The sequence below is a fragment of the Pristis pectinata genome, chromosome 9 (assembly GCF_009764475.1).
Source record: "Pristis pectinata isolate sPriPec2 chromosome 9, sPriPec2.1.pri, whole genome shotgun sequence".
NCBI lineage: Eukaryota > Metazoa > Chordata > Chondrichthyes > Rhinopristiformes > Pristidae > Pristis > Pristis pectinata.
This window is the reverse complement of record NC_067413.1, coordinates 98789065-98811008: the sequence shown is the minus strand read 5'-3', so window position 1 is coordinate 98811008 and position 21944 is coordinate 98789065. Positions and strand designations below refer to the sequence as shown.

Here is a 21944-nt window from a genome sequence, read left to right as displayed (position 1 = left end):
AGCTTACAGAGAGTTCTCAGGAACAGAACCCTTCCATAACCCAGGGATTACCTGTATTGGAAATGTTTCTACCAACCAAAAAACCGATACCCAGGCCGGCCAAACAGTGTGGGTCACAATCCTGATACCCCTGCCAGAACTGTGCTCACTGTGCCCTTCAACGATAACCTGCCAGATGATACAAGCCACAGGGAGGTTGGCAGCAGATTAAGATTAGGCTGGTGCGTTTAGCACTCCATAGGCACATCCTAGGCACTTGTAACTCTTCAGGGCCAAGAGGCCAATTTGATGGCATGGACCATCAGGTAGTTTTCACATTAGCCTTCTGGAGTTTAATCGCAATGAGTATGATTGACCCCAAAGTTAAGCATGGTCCTTACTGGGCCAAGGACGCAGGTGTACCCAGGAGAGAGAATCCTTGGCACCTCCGTTGCAGATGCCCTTGTAGGAGATGGGCAGAGATCCCGCCACTTACAAAGATCTACAATATAGGTAACAAAAGCCTGTCCAGGCCCTGAAACATATTCCACTCCTGCCTGTGTCCTGTTGGGGATGCACTTCAAAGGATGAGATTCACAGCTTTCAAACTTCTAAACTTCCACATTCCTCTGGCACTCACTTCCCTTCCACCCCGACTCACCCAACAGTACTGGCAAAACAATGGATTTCTTCAAATATTTGCCAAAAACGCAATTAATAATCAATCCAATCCACCTACTGGAAGATGATCTTAGATCAGCATTCCCGTCGATGGGCTGCTAGCCTTAACATCGATTTCTCTAACTTCTGGTAACCCCACTCCTTCTTTTTCTTTCAAACCCCCCCCCCCACTCCTTTGTCTTCCCTTATTCCTGTGGCTCCCTTCCCCCACCTTGATGACCTGCCCATCTCCTCCCCTCCCCTCGTCCGTCCTTTATTCCATGGTCCACTGCCCTCTCCGACCAGATTCCTTCTTCTTCAGCCCTTTGCCTCTTCTACCTATCACCTCTCAGTTTATTACATCTTACCCCCCCCACCCACTAACTACCTTCCTCCTCTCACCTGGACTCACCTATCCCCTGCCAGCCTGTGCTCCTCCCCCTCCCCCCACCTTCTTATTCTGGCTTCTGCTCTCTTCCTTTCCGGTCCTGATGAAGGGTCTCGACCCAAAACGTCGACTGTTTATTTCCCTCCATGGATGCTGCCTGACCTGCTGAGTTCCTCCAGCACTTTTTTGTGTATTGCTTAGATCAGCATTACATGCTATAAATACAAATTAATTAAATAAAGAGATACATTTAAACTACAACAAAACAATCCAACAAATTGTTTTCCCTTATCCCTCTGGCCCCATTACCCCTTCTCTTTCCCCTCCCCTGCCCTCACCACCTGCCCCTCACCCACACCATCCCCCCTCTGGTTCCCCACATCCTCCCCTTTGTTCCATGGTCCACTGTCCTCTCCTATCAGATTTCATCGTCTTCAGCCCTTTGCCTCTTCCACCCATCACCTCCCAGCTTCTGACATCATTCCCACTCCCCCCTCCCCCACCCACCTTCCTTTCCCCACTCACCTGGATCCACCTCTTACCTGCCAGCTCTTGCTCCTCCCCCTCCCCCCACCCTCTTACTCTGGCTTCTGTCCTGCTTTCTGTCCCAATTTTGAATCTACTTAACTAGCTCTCCCTGGATTCCATGGGACCCAACCTTCCAGACCAGCCTTGTCGAAGGCCTTGTTAATGTAATGCAACATTGACTGCCCTACCCTCATCTACTCTTTTGGTTACCTCTTCAAAAACCTCTACAAGATTCATCAAATACAACTTTCCACACACAAAGCCACACTGACTTTTCCTAATCAAACTCTGTTCATCCAAATGTTGGTAGATCCTGTCTCTCAGAGTTCCCTCCAGTAATTTCCCCACTACTGATGTCAAGCTGACCAGCCTGTAGTTCCTTGGGTCGTTCTTGCAAACCTTCTTAAACAACGGGACAACATTAGCCACCTTCCAATTTCACCAATGACTAACGATAAAGCAATTATCTCCGCAATAGCCTCCACAATTTCTTCTCTAGCCTCCCACAAAGTCCAAGGATGCACTCAGTCAGGCCCTGGGCATTTATCCACCTTAATGTGCTGTAATGCTGAAAATACCTCCTCGCTGGTAGTATGAATGTTCTCCAAAACATCTCTACTTGTTTCCCTTATCACTTGAACAACCATAACTTTCTCCTCAGTAAACACCAAGGAGAACCTCAATATTCACAAGAAAAATATAAATTAACAACATAAATTATACAAAATTATACAACAAAGAACATAATTTGAACAAAAAAAAACAAAGTCCATTTTAGTCCAAAGTGGTCATAGTGTTGCTATACTGAGGTAGTGATTAAGGCTGTGCAGGTTGGTTCAAGAACCAAATGGTCGAACGGAAGTAGCTGTTCCTGAACCTGGTGGTGTGGGACTTCAGGCTTCTGTACCTCCTGCCCAATGGTAGCTGCAAGAAGATGGCATGGCCTGGATAGTGGGGATCTTTGATGATAGACGTTGCTTCCTTGAGGCAGCGCCTCATGTAGATACTACCGAGAGTGGAGAGGGACGTGCCCTTGATGTATTGTGCTGAGTCCACTACTCTCTGCAGCTTCTTATGTTCCTGTGCATTCGAATTGCTGTACCAGACCGTGGTGCAATCAGACAGGATACTTCAACTGTACATCTGTAGAAGTTTGTTGGAATGTTCGGTGACAAGCTAAACCTCCTTAACCTCCTAGGAAAGCAAAGATGTTGGCATGCATTCCTTGTGATTGCATCTGTGTGCTGGGCCTGGGACAGGCCATCTGATATGTTAACACCCAGGAATTTAAAGCTGCTGACCCTCTCCACCTCTAATCCCCCAATGTAGACTAGTGCATGTTCACCCTCCTTCCCCTTCCTGAAGTCAACAATCAGCTCTTTAGTTTTACTGACAGTGAGCGACAAGTTGTTGTTGTGGCACCACTCACCCAGGTGTCCTATCTCACTCCTACATGCTGAAAGCATTTCCTACTTTCTTCCTGCTTTTCTCCCATACCTTTGTTCAAATGTCTATCAATCTTCACCTTAAAGATATTCAAAGACTCCACCTCCAGAGCTCTCTGGGGTAGAAAATTCCAAAGAGTCATGTCCCTCTGATAGAAGAAATTTTTTCTCATCTCTGTCTTAAAGGGATGTCCTTATTCTGAAACCTACATCCAGCACCTCCACCAGGAGAAATAACCGCTCAACATCAACCTTGTCAATCTCTCTCCAAATTTTATATGTTTCAATTTTTCTCATTTTCCTGAACTTCAATATGTTGTTGCTCGTCCATGCCTCTGAAACTGATGGATGGCTTGGAGATCACTGGTGCTCGGCAGAACCTAAGGTTTGTGTGGAGCTTGAGTCCATCAAACACCCTTTTCTTCAGATGGCCAAAGGTTACACTGGTGCATTGAAGGTGATGGTAAAAGGTCTGTCTTACCTGAAAGGTGTTTCCTGAGAAAGTGGAGGTGGTCCATGTTTTCTGGGCTCTCATTGTGGACCTATATGGTCAGATACATAGTTGTGCGGTAGGGGAAAATTGGTAGAGTATCTTTGTTTTCCAGAAGTTAAATGCAAAACCCACCCATATCAGCAAATGAGTCCACAATAACTTGTAATTTGTAACTTCTAATTTGACCTCTGAACATACGCATTTTGCAGCTTGATGCCTGAGGTTGAAGTGACCTTGATTCCAGAATTGAGATGACGTAGCTTGAACAGTTTCCCATTTGTCCTGTACGTTAGCTCTGCTCGAGCAAGAGGTTTGTTGGAGGTAAGGTGCAGCACTGCATCAATGAGGACCTAGAAAAATGATGGGGTGGTGATGCAGCCTTATGATGCCAATGTGCTTGATTCTGGGTCTGCAGTGGATCTGTTAGTTAACACCATGGTCTACATGCTGTGATGTAGCAGACAAAGGATGGAGTTGAATTTTGAGAATTTGAGATGGATACTCCACAGTCCCTCTCGATTGATGAGGTCAACGACTTCTATGAGGTCAAAAATTGCTGTGGTAAAGAGTCCATCTTATTGTACTAGGAGACCATTCAATAGTCTTATAACAGTGGGATAGAAGCTGTCCTTGAGCGTAGGGGTGTGTGCTTTCAGGCTTCTGTATCTTCTGCCCAATGGGAGAGGGGAGAAGAGAGAATGTCCGGGGTGGGTGGGGTCTTTGATGATGCTGGCTGCTTTATCAAGGCAGCAAGAAGCATAGACAGAGTCCATGGAGTGGAGGCTGGTGTCCGTGATGTGCTGAGCTGTGTCCACAACTCTCTGCAGTTTCTTCTGGTCACAGGCAGAGCAGTTGCCATACCAAGCCGTGATGCATCCAGATAGGACGTTTTCGATGGTGCATCGATAAAAATCGGTAAGGGTCAATGGGAACATGCCAAACTTCTTTAGCCTCCTGAGGAAGTAGAGGAACTGGTGAGCTTTCTTGGCCGTGGCATCCACGTGGTTGGACCAGGACAGGCTGTTGGTGATGTTCACACTAGGAACTCGAAGCTTTCAACTCTCTTTTGCACCATTTATTTTTGTAACTTATAGTAATTTTTATGTCTTGCCCTGTACTGTTGCCACTAAACAACACATTTCACGACATATGTCAGTGATAATAAACCTGATTCTGATTATTCTGATTCTCCCAACCTCAGTACCGTTGATGTCGACAGGAGCATGTGCACCGCCCCCCCTTCCTGAAGTCAATGACCAGCTCTTTTGTTTTGCTGACATTGAGGGAAAGGTTGTTGTCCTGACACCATGTCACTAGGCTCTCTGTCTCCTTCCTGTGCTCCGACTCATCATTCTTTGAGATTCAGCCCACTATGGTGGTGTCATCTGCAAACTTGTAGGAGTTACAAGTTACTAGATGGAGTTAGAGCAAAATCTGGCCACGCAGTCGTGAGTGTAGAGGGAGTAGTGTAGGTGGCTGAGGACAACAGCCTTGTGGGGCACCAGTGTTGAGGATAACAGTGGAGGAGGTGTTGCTGCCTATCCTTACTGATTGCAGTCTGTTGGTCAGGAAGTCAAGGATCCAGTTGCAAAGGGAGGTTCAAATTTCCCCCTAGTGTAGGTGGGTGGGAGGAAAATCTGGCTGGAATTGATGAGTGTGCAAGAGAGAAAAGGTTATAAGGAAATAGGAGGGGGAATGGAACTGCTGCTGAATAGTTTCCTTCTATGTTGTAAGAAAATATGAGAAAACACAATATGCCAAGTGTAGGTTGCTGAAGTTTGGGGGTGACATTGATGCAGAGAATCCGAAGTGTCCTCTCTGAAGCTGAGGCAGAAATTGAAATGCAGTTTAGGAAAGCAGCAGATAAACAACGGATATAATCTGCTCCCAACCCCTCAACATGTTTCTCAGCAGATCAGGAGCAGCTTAAAACTGATAATGATTCATTTTAAATAAAGATTATCCACTTTAGAACCGACAACTGGGATCCCAGAATTGGTGAACATGGCAGCTATCGTCTCCCAAGAAGCAGTGAACAAAATCATCATCCAATTTAGTTTTCTATTGATGGTAGTCATTGAGGAAAAAAGCTCCTTGTTTCTTTCTAAATTATGCCCTGGGATCTTTGAATCTGGCAGACAGAACCACAATACTTTTCCAACAGAAGACCACAATGCTGAACTGGACCATCAGCTTACTTTATGAATGCAGTCCCTAATGCAGAGGTCAAATCCCAAATATTCTGCTTGAATGATAACATCTGTCAGATGTTATCAACTGAGATACTTTCAATTTTACAAAAGAAATAGAGGGCACTCAGACCCCTATAAAGAAATCTTATAATCAGCAATAATGGAGTGTAAACACTTTGGGTTAGGTTTAGGGCCAAATTGTACCCATCTGCAACTGGCTTCTCTATAAAGATCTGCCACCTACCAACCATTCAATGCCCAGGACATCTCAGACTTCTGCATGAACATATTGGAATGTGGAAGTGTGAAACATTCTGAAGGTCAGCGGCTGGTATATCTAACCTTCCATTCCGTCACAAGTCTCAGCACTAAGCCCAGCAGTGGAGCAGTGACTTCGCTGCTAAACCCCACAATTTGATGCGAGCCCCTGGCTGTTAGGGCTGTAGATGATGATAAGATAAGATAATCTTTACTGTGATGAAGAATCCATGTGTTGTGGTGATCGGCATGTTTCTGGATCTTCTGGCTCTTTTCCACCAGTTGCTTAGGTCTTTTCAATGCACTATGAAATGCACTGTGTATAACCATCAGCCTCATCTGTGGACTGATCCGATGAATTCCTCAAATTACTTCTCCGCATATGGTGATCTGACACACGCGACCATTTTCCTTCAACCTGGGTGCAAGCCACTCTTGCCTGGTTCTCACCTTTTGCAAACAGTATTCTGATCCATTGACTGCATGTGACAATTAATCTTCATCTTCACTACCTTCTTCTTCTGCGTGTTGCCTGAATCTGTGTGCTCATGGAAGTGAATGTGAGATTGAATAAGGCTGTGATTCCATCAACAACATCTTCTTTCTATTCTTGCAGGACCTGGCTCTTTGTAGTCCTTGGGAACCTGAAATGAGGAAGCCACAAAGGTGTGGGGAAGGGGAAGGAAGTAAGTCAGAACCGAGTTTGAAGTGAAGGCAAGGCGAAATATGCAAAGGAAGACTCGCTATGAGGATATCAGTCTTCAGTGGTTTCAGACCTGACACTGGCAATTGCCTCAGAAGCAAGTGTTCCAATGATAACCATGGAGGTTGATGAATACAGGTGAACACCCATCATCCCCCCTCACTAATTACCTGCTGCTGTGTGCCCCAATTTGACCAGCAAGGCTGAGGAAAGTACTAATGAGTACCATTGAGCAATATGTTTGAAAATTTTAGATAAGATAATTTATTAGTCCCATGTACATCGAAACACACAGTGAAGTGCATCTTTACTGAGAATGATGTGCTGGGAGGCAGCCCACAAGTGTCGCCACACTTCCGGCGCCAACATAGCATGCCCACAACTTCCTAACCCGTACGTCTTTGGAATGTGGGAGGAAACTGGAGCACCCGGAGGAAACCCACGCAGACATGCGGAGAACGTACAAACTCCTTACAGACAGCGGCGGGAATTGAACCTGGGTCGCTGGCACTGTAATAGCGTTACGCTAATCGGTGAATTGTGTGCTGCCTGAGATAGCAGGACAGCTGGTAGGATATAGCAGCTAAAGAAGCATTTGCTGACGTTGATAATTAATGGGAACACTCAGCTATGCTGCATCAAGGTCTTCAGAGCTTGGTTCCTTGTGCTTCTTCCAATGATTTCTGCCTTTGCTGCCTTATCTATATTTGTCTGGAGGCCCTACTGACCTATGTCATGCATGACATCTCAACTACACCTGCAGAACAATGCCCAGTACCTACTCTGGCCATAATCGAACTTAGCCTTCAAAGTTTCTCAGTTTCATAGAAGATTACCAATAAGTTTCTTCTCAGGTGATTGCATGACCAATTGCACAGAGGTGCACAATGATGATAGAGTGACCTGTTTGATAATATGCTCCTTTCATGTCTTTGACACAAAATTTAATTCTCGAATTTGATATAGAACAGTCACATAATTTATTTTCTGTGCATCTCATGTAGCTGAGAAGGATAATGTTTGAGGAACCAGAAGTCTGGTGAAGCACCAGATTTTTGCAACTATTTGTATCGTTAGTTTGATGTTTGGTGACTTTTTGTGGCAGTAGCTATTCTTGCTGGTCACAACCTCGGTTTGTTCACGTTTTTCAGATCCCCTCCCTCCCACCGTTACTGAGATTCGTCTTCCCACACACCTATCTACCTGGGTCTCTTCTCCCCTCGCCTACCCTGCTGACCTCCTCCCCCATCTGGTTCTATCTGCCCATCATCTTCCACCTCCCCTGGTTCCATCTATCTCCTACCAGCCCCTGCCTCACCCCTGCCTCTCTCCTCCTCATACTGGCTATCTTCGCACGACACTCTCAGCCCTGATACAGGGTCTCAACCAGAAATATCGACCATCCCTCTGTCTCCACATATAGCAGCTGAAGAAGCATTTGCTAACTTTGATCATTGAAGATTAAAACAATTTTTATAATGAGGGTTTGAACATGTTTTAACCTTGTTATAGAAAAGTAAGAACAATTAGTGCTCTCAGTGCATAAAACATGACAGCAGCAGTCAGTCTGGCTTTGAAAACATGGTATACATCATTAAGTCTCTGCTGTGACCTATCACATTAACTTTTTGTGATGATGATTTTGAAGATATGCTGGTGAATTGTAAGAAATATCTACTATTTCAAGCACAGTCCAGCTAGCAGGATAAAGTTAGAAATACAGCAAGCTGCTATGGATAGAAAAATGAGGCTCTTCTACAAATTATTTTGACCAGATGGAATTCCACGTTGGGTATGGTTCAGTGGTTGCACAGAAATATAGTCAGTTTATCTGTCTCATTGGCTTTTCATAAGCATAATTTTACCCACAATCTGCCGTGATATGGTGGTCTCAAGTGCTGGTGTTTCAATTTAAGAGTACTTACAAAATTAACAAATCACAAGGTCTGTACAACAATGAGACTGCCAACGATGCCTACAGCACCTGACGCAAGGCTTACAAAACTGAACAGAAATGAGGTGTGAAATCTGCTCACTGAAATGCACAGAGGACAAAGTCAAAGTCAAGTTTATTGTCATCTGCACAAGTCCATGTGTGCACAGGTGCAATGAAAAACTTACTTGCAGCAGCATCACAGGCACATAGCATTAGATAAACAGCATTCACATGAAAAACATAAATTAAACATAAATTATACACAATTTTTACAAGAAACCGCAATTAGAACAAAAAAAAAACGAAGTCCATTTTAATGCAAAGTAATCTATGGCGGTCATGGTGTTCCTAAATTATAGTGATTAGGGTTGTGCTGGTTGATTCAAGAACCAAATGGTTGAAGGGAAGTAGCTGTTCCTGAACCTGGTGGTGTGGGACTTCAGGCTTCTGTACCTCCTGCCCGATGGCAGCTGCGAGAAGATGGTACGGCCCAGATGGTGGGGATCTTTGATGACGGATGTTGCCTTCTTGAGGCAGCGCCTCCTGTAGGCACTACTGATGGTGGGGAGGGATGTGCCCGTGATGTATTGGGCAGAGTCCACTACTCTCTGCAGCTTCTTACATTCCTGCGCAGTTGAATTGCACTTGAATTTGACAAACATTTGATCCACCAAAAGAGAAAACCAACCTCCTGTTTGGCATCTGATGGTGTGTCAGTCCATATTGCTTAGCATTATTATCAAGCAGAACCCATGGCTGGCATGGGGCCTGTTCCTCTGTGTATGAACTTTGTTATAATAATAGAAAGAGACTGAGCGATGTGCCAGGTCTCTTCCTGACTCACCCTGGTGGAAAGCCAGCATCGAGACAACCCAAGACAGACAAAGGTATTGAATTGTACAAACACACCCCGCCTCCTTTGAGTCAACAACAGAAAATATGACAGTTACTTACCCTTGGGCTGAAGTAAACTGTTCAACCCGGAAACAAGTTCAGGTAATTATTCTCCCAACTTTGAGAACTTGTTGCCAATTAACAAAACACAGACAAACACGTATGCTGGTGAAGCCAGAAGATCAATTGCATGTGGAACAGGTTCTTCTGCAGTCTCACAAGCAAGAGCAAAGTCTTCCACACCTCTTTCTTGATCCGGAAGAACATATACTAGCAGTGTTGGAACTCATGAAGGTAAGATGTAGTCTGCATGAATATGTCTATTGCCTATTGTAGTGTAGATCAATGTCATAGAATCATATAATCATACAGCACCGTTCCTTCTGCTTAAAGGCCTCTACAGAAATCCAAAGATGCTTTGGATATCTGAAATTCCAGATCATCAACCTCTCCTCAGGACGGAACATCTGGAATGGACTGATTATCTTAGCAGGAGCTCTCAATTGCTGCAGTTGATGTTTGGTAAACAAATTAGGTATCAGCAAGGCCAGCTGAATGTGAGATTGATACTTAAGAAACTCAGCAGATGTCCTTTTGGTCACTGAGTGGTGTGTATTCTGGCAATACTCTCTCTGTATTCTTTTTAGTGGCTCAACTGCTGTGATATTTCGATTCCTTCATTGTAAAATTAACTTCAGAACTAACGCAATATCAGTAGTCAACTGATGATTCCCAAGCAGAACAATTTCTTCTTGCAAAATATGATAGGCTGCTGACTCAGTTATGTAGGCAGGCTAGCAATGAGAATTGCCATCAACTTGTTCTTCACACAATATTGTTGTTTGACAAGGTCCCTCATGGGAGGCTCATCCAGAAGATTAAGATGCATGGGATCCACAATGATTTGGCTGTTTGGATTCAGAACTGGCTTGCCCATAGAAGATATCAATGGCTCTTATTTTGGCTAGACGTCCGTCACTAGTGGTGTTCCACAGGGATCTGTACTGGGACCACTGCTGTTTGTGATGTATATAGATGACTTGGTTGAAAATGTGGATGGGTGGGTAAGTAAGTTTGCAGATGACACAAAGATCGGTGGCATTGGTCATGGCGTAGTGGGTTGCCATAGGATACAGCGGGATATAGATCAGTTGAAAATATGGTTGGAGAAACGGCAGGTGGAGTTTAATCTGGCCAAGTGTGAGGTGTTGCACTTTCGGAGATCAAATGTAAAGGGAGCGTACACTGTTAATGGCAAGACCCTTAACAGTGTTGATATAGGGGTCCAAGTCCATAGCTCCCTGAAAGTAGCTGCACAAGTCGATAGTGTGGTAAAGAATGTTTGCCTTTATTAGTCGAGGCACTGAGGTCAAGAGTCAGGAAGTTATGTTGCAGCTTTATAAAACTTTGGTTCAGCCGCATCTGCAGTACTGCCTTCAGTTCTGGTTGCCCCGTCCCGTTATAGGAAGGATGTGGAGGCTTTGGAGAGGGTGCAGAAGAGGTTTATCAGGATGCTATCTGGATGAGAGGGCATGTGCTATAAGAAGAGTTTGGACAAGCTTGGGTTGTTTTCTCTGGATCAGCGGAGACTGAGGGGTGACCAGATAGAAGTTTAAAACATTATGAGAGGCATAGATAGGGTAGACAGCTGGTATCTTTGTCCCAGGGTAGAAATGTCTACCAGAGGGCATGCATTTAAGGTGAGATGGGGTAAGTTCAAAGCAGATGTGCAGGGCAAGTTTGTTTTACACAGAGAGCGGTGGGTGCCTGGAATGCGCTGCCAGGAGTGGTGGTGGAGGCAGATACAACACAGGCCTTTAAGAGGCTCTTAGATAAGTACATCAATATGCAGAGAATGGCAGGATATGGACCATGTGCAGGCAGAAGGGATTAGGTGTCATTGGCTTAATTAGTTTGGCACAACATCGTGGGCGGAAGGGCCTGTTCCTGAGCTGTACTGTTCTACGTTTTATATTCTATGTTTTCTCAGAAAAGACCAAGCCTGAAGTGCCCAAACAAATGAAATTTGCCTGCATGGAATGAGCCACAATCTGAATGAACAGACCTAAATGAGTCAGCATAGAACTACATTTCACCAATTCCAAAATATAACTTTCCCATCCCATTGCTAAGACTGCATTAGATGGAATATTTTAAATCTTTAACATCATCCTCTAAAAATAAAAATTAAGATGTTAACTGTTTTGTTGCCCTGAGTTTTAATCCCCTTTCACGTTACCGTCCTCTAAAACCACATTTTTCAAAGTATCATCTTATCTTATCCTGCCGTTTTATAGAGGTACAACGAATGGTTGCTTTTCAAGCCAATGCAATGAACCATTTGGGCAAATGTGAACACATATGTGGTCAATTGTTTGGACAGAGAATGGTCTGCTAAATCCACAGAAGAATTTCAGCATTTTGGAAACCCAATGCCAAATCACCAACTTCTGGATTTAGCCCATACACATCAAACAATTGGGAAAGAGTGCAGGGAGGCAGTTGGAGTCAATCTGACTGACTGGAGTCATATAATTATAAATATTAATAATTAAGAAAGCTCAGCTTTCCCCACACTTCAGGAAATTGTCAGTCAAACTAATGCATTAAGGTACCAGATAAATTGTCGGTCAAACTAATGCATTAAGGTACTAGATAAAAACTTAAGTATTGATTGGCAAATTTGTCAAGAAATTCTGTAGATTTACAGCTGTTTTCTATAATGGCTCTGTGAAAGATGTTTGTTTAATTTTAATAACTTAGTGAACACCATTGCTCAGCATCAACACTTCAGAACTAATACTTAGTAAGTGTTCTTAGCAGTTTTCCAAATCCACAGCACAAAGGATGCTGCTTATGTGACTTATACTGTGGGATCTTGAGATCCACACTTATGGAAACCCACCTCAATTCTCCTCTTCTAATTGCAGGGCGCAAACAGGGCTGTATCCTGAACAGGTGGTCTGCTGGAGGGAGCTAAGTTTCTTGAACATGCTTAAACATTTGTGTCTGAGGACATTCAAGATATCATGACAAGTATTTGCAGAACTTTGCAGCTGCCTGCTTGACTTCATGGACATGGTCTACTGGTGGCCACAAAAGTAACCACCTTATTGAACTTCTAGATCTCAGGTTCAGAGAGTCACACAACACAAAAACAGGCCCCACGCTGACCAAGATTCCCATCTAAGCTAGTCCCATTCACCCGCGTTTGGCCCATATTCCTCTAAACCTTTCCTATCCATGTACCTGTGCAAGAGTCTTTTAAATGTTGTTAATGTTCCTGCCTCAATCACTTCCTCTGGCAGCTCGTTTCATGTACGGACCACCCTCTGGGTGAAAAAGTTGCTCCTCGGGTTCCTAGTAAATCTCTCCCCTCTCACCCTAAACCTATGTTCACTAGTTCTTGATTCCCCAACCCTGGGAAAAAGACTGTGTGCATTCATCCTATCTACAGTACGTCCTTCATGATTGTATACACCTCTATAAGATCACCCCTCATTCTCCTGTGCTCCAAGTCCCAATCTGCTCAACCTCTCTCCACAACTCAGTCCCTCGAGTCCTGGCAACATCCTCGTAAATCTGCTCTGCACTCTTTCCAGCTTAATGGCATCTTTCCTATAGCAGGGTGACCAAAACTGAACACAATATTCCAAATGCAGCCTCAGCAACACCAACGTAACATCCCAACATCTGTATGCAGTACCCTGACTGAAGGCCAGTGTGCCAAAAGCCTTCTTCACCACCCTGTCTACCTGTGACGCCACTTTCAGAGAAGCATGTACATGTACTCCTAGGTCCCTCTGTTCTACAACACTCCCCAGGGCCCTACCATTCACTGTCTGGGTCTGGGACTGGTTCAGTCTGGGTTTCTGCCAGAGATATATTCAGGATCCTGCAAGCAGGCACTCATAAGAGCACTAGATAGGACTTGGCTGCTGTCATCATTAAAAGACTCAGTTGACCTTCAGATATTCATCTGCCAGACTTGAGTAAATTCCTCTTTGCCTTGATCTCAAAAGCCAACATGGCCATTCATGTCTTGTCCACTCACCGTTGTTCATGGCAGTTTGTTGACTCATTATTCACACAATCAAAGAGATCACTTGCCAGATAACATGATCTTCAAATTATTTTTATGTATGTCCTAAGGATGGAAATTTAACACATAAACATCATGTAAAACATCCACTGGCAAACACTTCTTCCCAGAAGTCACACTTAGTGTAACCAAAGGGCTGGAGATGCAAGAGACTGCAGATGCAGCAATCTGGAGCAAAAATCAAACTGCCAGGGGAACTCAGTAGGTCTGGCAGCATCCGTGGAGGGAGAAGGATGGCTGACGTTTTGGGTTGAGACCCTGCGTCAGGACTGGTCAGAACCTGACTTGAATGTTTCTGGCTATTGGAGCCAGTGAGGACCTAGGTGTTGGCTGCCAAAAGTAGATTCAGGCATTGGGACACATGGTAACACATGTGTAATGATGGAGACAGGATGGAGGGAAACAATGGATGACAAAAATAATTACTTTGATCAGACTTCCCACCTCGAGTCCTCTGGCTCTCCAAGCACTTCCCTGCAGAGCAGTGTTGTACAAGGTAGCCAGGTCCAGGGCATCTGTTACCTATTCAAAGTGTACAAGGTCTAAGTGCACTTATTTGGCTACAACACTGTGCAAAAAAAATCCCCCTCATATCTCCATTAAAACTCCATCCACTCTCCTTAAACCTATGTCCTCTTGTTTTTGATACCCCCGACCATGAGAAAAACAATCCATCCACCCTTTCGATGCCTTGTAAATTTTATGCACCTCTTTCAGTATGCCCCGCAGCCTCTTTTGCTCCAGGGAAATCAAGCACAGCCTATCCAATCTCTCCCCATAACTAAAGTCCTCCAATCCAGGCAATGTCCTAGTAAATCTCCTTTGCACTCTCTCCAGCACAACCACATCCTTACTATTGTGGGACAACCAGAGCTCCACACAAAACTCAGAGTGCGGCCTAACCAGTGTTTTCTAAAGTTTCAATATAATGTCCCGACTCTTACACTCCATACCCCGACCTATGAAGGCAAGCAGTTGTAAGCCTTCTTCACCACTTCATCTACCTGTGTTGCCCCTTTCAAGGAATAATGACTTGAACCCCAAGGTCAAACTATCAAATTAGTGATCTGGACTAACTTTACATAGCCTTTTCCCAATTTTCTATATTGATGTTTGGAATGGGAGTTAGAAGGTAATTAATAAGCTTTTGCATATTTCTCTTCTGAACATGTTCCAAAAAACAGGCAAGAAAATTGCATGTTTGATGAACATAGAACCCAAAACAGTACAGCACAGAAACAGGCCTTTTGGCCCACGATGTTGTGCCGAACTAATTAAACTAGTAATTAAATGCCTAACTAAACTAATCCCTTCAAAGGGAGGTTTTTCACCCAGAGAGTGGTTGGTGCATGGAATACACTGCCTGGGGTGGTGGTGGAGGCTGATTCGTTGGGTAAGTTCAAGAGATTGTTAGATAAGCATATAGAGGAATTTGAGATAGAGGGATATGTGGGAGGAAGGGGTTAGATAGTCTTAGGAGTGGTTTTTGAAGGTCGGCACAACATGGTGGGCCGAAGGGCCTGTATTGTGCTGTACTGTTCTATGGTTTCTATTAAACTCCATCTCCCATTTCTCTGCCCATATCTGCAACTGATCTATATCTCACTGTATCCTTTGGCAATCTTCTACGCCATCCACAACGCCACCAATCTTTGTATTGTCTGCGAACTTACTAACCCACCCATCCACTTCTTCATCCAAGTCATTTATATACATCACAAACAGCAGACGTCTCAGAACAGATCACTGTGGAACACCACTAGTCACAGACCTCCAGCCAGAATAAGACCACATCAACCATAACCTTCTGTCTTCTATGGGCAAGCCAATTCTGAATCCATATGGCCAAGTCCCCATGGATCCCATGGATCTTCATCTTCTAGATGAACCAATCATGAGGGACCTTGTCAAACGCCTTTTAAAATCCACACAGACAAACATCCACTACTCTACCTTCATCCATCACCTTGGTCATCTCCTTGAAAAACTCAATCAAATTAGTAAGAAATGACTTACCACACACAAAGCCATGCTGACTGTTCCAAATTAGGCCCTGGTTTTCCAAATGCTCATAAATCCTATCGCTAAGGATCCTCTCCGATAGCTTCCCTACCACTGACGTGAGACTCACTTGGTCTATAGTTTCCATGGTTATTCCTATTTCCCTCTTGAGCAACAGAACAACATTAGCTACCCGCCAGTCCTCTGAGACCTCACCTGTGGCTAGAGAGGACACCAAGATCTTGGTGATGGCCCCAACAATCTCATCTCTTGTCTTTCTCAATAACCTGAGGTATATCCCATCAGACTCTTGAGAACCAATCCACTTTAAAGTTCTTCAAGAAACTTAACATTACCTTTTTCTTTATCTCAAAATGCCCAAGCATATTAACGTGCTCCACACCAATCTCACTATCATCCACGTCCTTCTCCTTGATAAATACTGATGCAAAGTACTCATTTCGGACTTCACCCACATCCTCTGCCTCCAGGCTCAAGTTCCCTCCTTTATCCTTGAGTGGTCCTACCCTCTCCCTGGTTGTCCTCTTGCTCATGATGTGTGTATAGAATGTCTTGGGATTCTCTTTAATCTTACTTTTGGACTTTTCATGGCCCCTCCTGGCTCTCCTAATTCCATTCTTGAGTTCTTTTCTAGCTTCATTATAATCCTGAAGGGCTCCGTTTGATTTTAGCTTCAGAATCAGAATCAGGTTTATTATCACTGACATATGTCACAAAATTTGTTGTTTTGTTCTCGACTAAATTCACCACCTCTCTCGACATCCAAGGTTCCCTTACCTTGCCACCCTTGTCCTGCCTTCTTACCAGAACATACCTGTCCTGTTCTCTGTGCAGTTGGTCTTTAAACATTCTTCACATGTCAGATGTGGACTTGCCCAAAAACAGCTGTTCCCAATTAATTCTCCCCAGTTCCTGCCTAATGCCCCTCGTAATTTGCCCTGCCCCAATTGAATACTCTCCCACAAGGTCCATACTTATCCTTATTCATAGCTATCTTAAAACTTAAGGAGTTGTGGTCACTGTTTCCCAAATGCTCTCCCACTGAAAGATCAGTCACCCGGCCAGGCTCGTTTCCCAACACCAGGTCCAGTATGGCCCCTCTAGCTGGACTAGCTACCTACTGATTTAAGAAACCCTCCTGGATGCACCTAACAAATTCTGCCCCATCTAAATCTCTTGCACTAAGGAGGTCCCAGTCTATATTAGGGAAGTTGAAGTCTCCCGCGACAACAACCCTGTTGTTTTTACACCTTTCCCTAATCTGCCTGCAGATCTGTTCCTCAATGTCCCGGTGGCTATTAGGGTGTCTGTAGTGACCCATCAGAGTGATTGCACCTTTCCTATTTTTGAGTTCTGCCCATACAGACTCAGTGGATGAGCCCTCCATTATGTGCAGCTGTGATATTGTCCCTGGTTAATAGTGCAACTCCCCCCCACACCCCCAGCCCCACTGGTTACCCCCTTCTCTATCTTTTCTACAACGTCAAAACCCTGGAACATTAAGCATCCAGTCCTGTCCCTCTCTCAACCAAGTCTCTGTAATGGCCACAAAATCATAGTTCTATTTACTGATCAATGCTCTGTTCATCACCCTTATCCCTAATTACCCTTAGCATTAAAATAAACACACTTCAACTTGCCCGTCCAATCATGCCTATTACCTTGCTCCTGCCCGCCCTTCCTTACAGATTTATTGGTCACGACAACTACCTTCTTCTCAATCCCTCCACTTTCTGACCTGGGGCTCTGGTTCCCAGCCCCCTGCCAAACTAGTTTAAACCCTCTTGAGTAACACCAGTGAACTTCCCGCCCAGGATATTGGTTCCCCCACTTCAGATGCATCCCTTCCCTCTTGAACAGGTCGCCCCTGCCCCAGAAGAGATTCCAATGATCCAAAACCTGAAACCCTGCCCCCTGCACCAGTTGCTCAGCCACGCATTCATCTGTTCTATCTTTCTATTCCTGCCCTGACTAGCACTGGCACCGGGAGCAATCCAGCAATTAATACCTTCAAGGTCCTGCTTTTCAGCCTCTTTCCTAATCCCCTATGCTCACTGTGCAGGTGCTCTTCCCCCTTTCTACCTTTGTCGTTGATGTCAAGGTGCACCACGACCTCTGGCTGCTCACCCTCCCCCTTGGGAACGTTCTGCAGCCACTCCAAGGCATCCTCAACCTTGGCATCCAGGAACCACCATCCTGGCGTCTCTTTCGCGACCGCAGAATCCCCTGTCTGCCCCCCTAACGACTGAGTCCCCTATCGCTATTGCTTTGCCTGACTTTACCCTTCCCTGTTGAGCCGTGGAGCCGGCCACAGTGCTGCTGACCTGGCTGCTGCTGCTGTGCCCTGATAGGTCATTCCCACCAGCAGTATCCAAAGGGGTATGCTTGTTGCTGAGGGGAACGGCCACGGGGAAACCCTGCACTGCCTGCCTGCTGCTTCTGCTTTTCCTGATGAAGATCAAATGTAACTTTCAACACAAGCAGGGTTAGCCGTCACTGAGAGCAATCTTTTCTCTAACTTGTGGCATCAAAAATTGCATCATCCCTGAAAAAGTAGAAGTAATTTCTGCGATTCACCACTTCTGAAAATGTTTGAGTCAGTTGCTTTTTAACCCTTTCAGCATGTGTGGAGGCTTTGGAGTAGTTTTCTGTAAATACTGTTCAATTCCCAAAAGCAACCTGTACCTATCAATGCACAACCTGAGTATTAACTCTAACCTGAATTAACTGCAACGGCTACCCAAAAGAAAATAACAGTGTTACCGAAGAGTATCTTTAATGTGCAACATAATCCACAAAAACACAAAATATTGACCACCATTGGAGCTCCTGAATTACAGAGACCAATGGATGTATGGTGTCCTTTTTGAAAACTAATGCATTAATACATCAAATTAGCACAAGAACCAGAAAAGTCTTTTAAAAAAGCAAAAAGCTGATCCAGTGCACTTTATAATTTAATGAACATAAAACTGACTGAAAGTGAAATTCGTACACTAATATTTTGTCACGTTAAACACCAATTATCAGAAGCGATTCTTTTTTCAAAAAAGATCTTTGGTTTTAGTGTGCTATATACAGCAGCACAAGCTCTGAATTTTGCTTCAGAAAGAATGGATAGAGTCAGTATTGAATTCTTTTGCCAAAAATTATAAAATCATTCAATTGATTGGGGCATCAAAGAGTTGGAATCTTCATTCATCTGTAGGAATTTGTTGTTCTGCTCCTTTAGCTCTGACACTAGCAATACAACAACCAGAAAAAGAAAAATCATTTTCATTTTTCTGCATTACCAAGATTTGTCTTGATTCTGAACTGAAATCAGACTGTCAATTTTTAGTGGGAACGACTATCTTTAATTTTTGTGACCTGCAGTTTGATTTAATTTTGGACTACTTAAACAACTAGATATTTAAAAATGAGTCTTAATAAATGGCTCTCTTTATTTATCAGCTTTTCCTGAAAAACACAGTCTTGTCAGCATGAGTTTGGGTTAATCACTGGAAGTCAATTTATCATGGCCTCTCTGCATTAGAATATAATATTGTCCACTTTAGCCTAGAAAATGGTTTTATAGTAATTTCAGTCAGGTGTGATCAGTACACAATTAGGAAAGTAAGATTTCTTTGGGAATTAGTTTCTGGTCTGGTGCATTACTACCCCGAGCTGAATATCTAATTTGCTTAAAGAAAATTTCTACAAATGTACAGTGGAGAGCATTCTGACTGGTTGCATCACAGCCTGGCACAGAGCCTCCAATGTGCAAGAGGCTGCAGAGGGTTGTAGACTCAGCCAGCTCCATCATGGGCACAACCCTCCCCACCATCGAGGACATCTTCAAGAGGCGGTGCCTCAAGAAGGTGACATCCATCTCTAAGGACCTTCACCACCCGGGACGTGCCCTCTTCTCGTTACTACCATCGGGGAGGAGGTACAGGAGCCTGAAGACCCATACTCAACGATTCAGGAACAGTTTCTTCCCCTCCGCCATCAGATTTCTGGATGGTCCATGAACCCATGAACACTGCCTCGTTATTCCTTTTTATCACACTATTTATTTAGTTTGTAATTCATAGTAATTTTATGTCATTGCACTGTACCACTGCCGCAGAACAATGGATTTCATGACATATAAGTCAGTGATAATAAAACGGATTCTGATTCGGATGCCGATTCTGAAAAATTGGTCCTTTTACGAAAGACTTGCCTAAAGCATTTGGGGCCTAATGAACCTGCTGCCAACCACATGTTTCAAACTCCTGATATATCGTCAGAACATTTTAATAGCCCTAACTACAACTCTTTTCAAGGGGGCAGACAGTAACATCGTAGCAGCACTCTAACATAGTTCCATAACAAAATTTACTATTTATCATTGTTGTAGGTAAGAGTATGGGTCTACATAGTTATAATCTGGAGTGGTACCCACAAATAATTTTACTATCATCACTTATAGACCGTTGGTCATTGATAGAACAAAATGACCATTAAGGGAACATTAAAGTAAATGAACATTTAGAAAACTGACCTAAGAATTGATGACTTGTGGGTTTGATGAAAATTAACAGTTTGGCCAATTTTCATTAAAATTTAAACCTAACCTTTTTAATACCAGTTAATAGAAGCACAACCTTGATGACACTCACTTCTAACGTATAGAAATAACTTCAGTGAATGTACGTTTGAAGATAGTGAGACTAAGATAAGCAGCACTTTATTTTTCTTTTGCAGGTAGCACCACAATATTACACAGAGAAATAGAGAACAAATTGCCTTTTTAAAAGGGCTTGAATTTTTCTTCAATCATTACTCACAATTTTTTGTGAGATGATTCTTTCTGGAATTTTTCTTTTAAATGGACCTGAGCAAGTAATTTGCCTAAACACAACTTCACAATACTTCACTAAAAATTTAATGTTTTTTCAACAATAGTGCATTGGTATCTGGTAAGAAGCTGCTCACTTAACATCAGATTCTTGCACACTTAATAATGGCTTCACAGTGTCAAAGTTACAAAAATGATTGACAGCTGTCTCAGGCTCTGCTTTATTCAAAGCTCAGCAGTCCTTTTCAACGCTTCGGATACAATTATCGACTATATCCTTCAACCGTAACTGCACCCGCTGCACCGCAGGTTCCTATATTATTTAAATTATTCTAAAATTGGACCATGCTGGATGTTCAAGCTAGCTCACGATGAAGATGTTATGGTTGTCTTGGTAACACTATTCTTAAAGCACATAATTCAAAAACCAACCAAAGAATAAATACTGTTATCATAGGCTCTGTATTTTTAAACTATACTGTTGTAATTTTTGTCCACTTAATTGATAAAACAACTTATTATATCTAATATGATAATGTAACATCTATTTCTACTGCATATGATCTTTTCTCTTTATGTCATGTATTTTGAACTAAGATCAGCATGTCTGAAGTAAAATATGATAGTTTTTCTTCTTTTATCAGAGAACCTCACAACCATCTCTAACAATTTCCTACAAATGTGAATTGATCGTATTTATATTTAACAGCATGGACCATGTTTTATTTTCAACTACAACAGGGTTATGCAATGCATAATTGACATACAGTGTTTCAGGCAACAAAACTGGTTAGCTTGATCAACATTTCAAGATGATAGGATTCCAGAATAAGGTATAATGAAATACAGCAAGGAAAAGAAAGGTATTTTTAGTTCCATAGTTTTCTCTAAGGAAATTGTGCTTTCTATGCATTGCAGGAACAACATTGAAAGGTAATGACACTAAATCTTGAAAAGGGATTACCAAAATCTGCAGACAACTTATGAAGTATTGCAGAATGCACAAATAATTTCTGCATTATTTTGATTTTGTAAGACTTGTTTTCAAAATGCGATATTATGAAACCAATTGACAATAGAAAAGCCAACAAGCAGTCCAAAAAATGAATTTTCTTTCTTACCTCAACAAAATTTCAGACGCCAAGTTCTCGTTACAAACTCACATTCTAATTCAAAGCTGCTATGTATCTGCTTTCCTAGAAGACATGTTTTTCTCCCCTTCCTCCCCTGCTGCTCTCAAGAATGAGCTCACTCCACCCACACACGGAGCTGTTAAGTCTCCTGTAGTTATGCGATAACCGTCCTCTTGCTCACAGTTTTGGCCATGACGCTACAGCGCTGGATGATTAGTGTATAGCCATTGGTTGCTGGATCTTTAAAGAACTGTTTCACCTACAGCAAGCTGTGCTGTTCATTCACAAGGTTTCAACAAAAGATGTGCTTATCCTCCTTAAAGCAGTGAACCTATATCTATTAATATGACATTTCTTTAGCCCATGTACTGGCTAACTGTAAACAT

The 21944-nt window shown here is 43.2% G+C and overlaps 1 protein-coding gene across 1 annotated transcript in view; it reads right to left on the bottom strand.

Annotated features, from left to right (window-relative positions):
- arpp21 (cAMP-regulated phosphoprotein, 21) overlaps nt 1–21669 on the bottom strand; it is a 205275-nt gene extending 183606 nt beyond the window's left edge. The window contains 1 exon segment of the mRNA XM_052023736.1: nt 21547–21669. The gene's annotated coding sequence lies outside the window, so the exon portion shown is untranslated.
- Nucleotides 21670–21944: the final 275 nt, after the last annotated feature.